A 2,050-nucleotide genomic window follows, 5' to 3' on the forward strand; every position below is an offset into this window, starting at 1 on the left:
GAACACTAGAGAAGACAGAGTTCCCTATAACTGTTTTGGTGTTGTTTCACAATTTCACATCTGGTTTGTCGAAAGCATCAAACCATTGTACACAGTATGAACTTTTTTACTCATCCAGTTGTAGACCACGCGGGTCTCCGCTGTATACAGGAAGCGTCTCCATTCAACTTGATTCATGGCTGTTCTCTGCGAGCCTCGGTAGCTGTGAAGGATCCGCAGTTCGTCCTCAACTTGATCGATCCATCTTGCCCGCTGTGCGCCTCTTTTTCTTATACCGGTCGGATCATTATCGAGAATCATTTTAACCGGGTTGTTCTCCGACATTCTAATAACAACACGCACGGCACACCGTAACCGTGGTCCTCTCAGCAACTGGTTTAGTTCATGGTTCATTAACCTTCTCCGCGTGCCGTCTTCCATCCGCACTCCACGAAAGATGATTCGCAACACCTTCCGTATAAAAACACCCAGTGCACGTTGATCCTCCACAAGCATTGTCCGGGACTCATACCTCATAACCCTCTGCGAGTTTCGAGGGGATTCGAGTTTATCCCCGATACTCGGACAACGCACATCACTCGATCCATCGTAGCCTTGACCAATCGTATCAGTTTGTCCGGGAATCCGTAGTCGTGCTTGATTTGCCATAGCTGATCTCGATCGATTCGAAAACGATGAATAAGTTATGTGTGGGCTCATAGTATTCGCGCACTTTTGCAATACCTGGCGAATGGCTAACACTTGGTTCGTGGTAGCACGTTCGCCCATAAATCCTGCCTGATATTGTCCCACGAATAGGTTTGCAATCGGTGAAAGTCGACGGCGTTCAGCAGAGTGATCGCGCGGTAATTGCAGCAATCCAGCTTGTCGCCCTTTTTGTAGATTTTTTTTTTTTTTTTTCATAAATACGTTTATTTCTTAAGGCAGTTTACATAGGTTTTTCTTCGCCGTAGCATCCCTTTTACATAATATTCTTATCTTAATTTAATTCTAACATAGTCACAACCTTTTGAATTTATTAAAACATATTCTCTTATAGCTTAAATATCATCTTAGGTAACTCGTCATTAATTATGCTTAAAAAAGCCAACGACACGCGACGTTCCCAAGCGGTCACCCATCCAAGTACTAATCGCGCCCGATGTTGCTTAACTTCGGTGATCGGACGAGAACCGGTGTTTTCAACATGGTATGGTCGTTGACATCCCTTTTTGTAGATGGGACACACGATTCCTTCCATCCATTCCTCCGGTAAAATAGTCCACCCAGATCTTGGTAACGACCCAGCGCAGTGCTTTCATTAGTGCATTACCACCGTGTTTAGTAGCTCGCTTGGTAGTTGGTCAACACCAGTGCAGTGGCCTTATTATTTCAAAATCGGCTTACCTTCTCCTCGACTTCTTGAAGGTCTGGGGCCGGCAGTTCTCTTGAAACTTTCTTGTGTCATTAGCACAGAACAGCTGTTCCATCGCTTCGCGACCTCGGTCTTCCTGTTGACGTTCCTCGTTTGCTCTCGCCCGGTGTTGCAGCGTGCTCGCCCAAGCTGCATTCTTCTCGGCCACTAACTGTTCGCATTCGTCGTCGACCGAGTCGTTCCTTTCGTTCGGAGCCGCCGTACCTAATGTGGCTGATGCAGTGCTCCCTATGGCAGAACCGATGTCTCTCCAGCCATCTTCAAGAGTAGCTGCACCATGCTGCTCTTCCGTTGGTAGTGCCACTGCCAACTGCTATGCGTAATCTTGAGCTACTCCACCATCCCGAAGCCGCTCGATGTTGAGCCGCGACTTTCGGTTTCGACGTTTGGTACCCTCCGTCGAAAGTTTTGAGCGCATGAATACAGCAAGCAAGTAGTGGTCCGAATCTATATTCGCACTGCGGTAGGTGCGAGCAGTCCCGGGTTGGCGGTTCAATATATAGGACGCTGGTCTTACAAGCCAGTTGTCGTATGTTCGAGCCCCGACCTGGAAGGGTTCTTAGTGTCAGTAGGATTCATAGTACTAGCCATGCAATGATTCTGTACACTAAAAATCGGCTGCGAAGTCTGTTGAAA

At 47.4% G+C, this 2,050-nt stretch overlaps 1 non-coding gene across 1 annotated transcript; it reads right to left on the bottom strand.

Moving 5' to 3' along the window:
* Positions 1-1,084: 1,084 nt before the first annotated feature.
* Positions 1,085-1,203, bottom strand: LOC131433210 (5S ribosomal RNA). Its single transcript, XR_009230055.1, has one exon. It is a non-coding gene; the product is annotated as a 5S ribosomal RNA (ribosomal RNA).
* Between the last annotated feature and the right edge of the window lie 847 nt (positions 1,204-2,050).

Source organism: Malaya genurostris, chromosome 2 (assembly GCF_030247185.1).
Source record: "Malaya genurostris strain Urasoe2022 chromosome 2, Malgen_1.1, whole genome shotgun sequence".
NCBI classification, from domain to species: domain Eukaryota; kingdom Metazoa; phylum Arthropoda; class Insecta; order Diptera; family Culicidae; genus Malaya; species Malaya genurostris.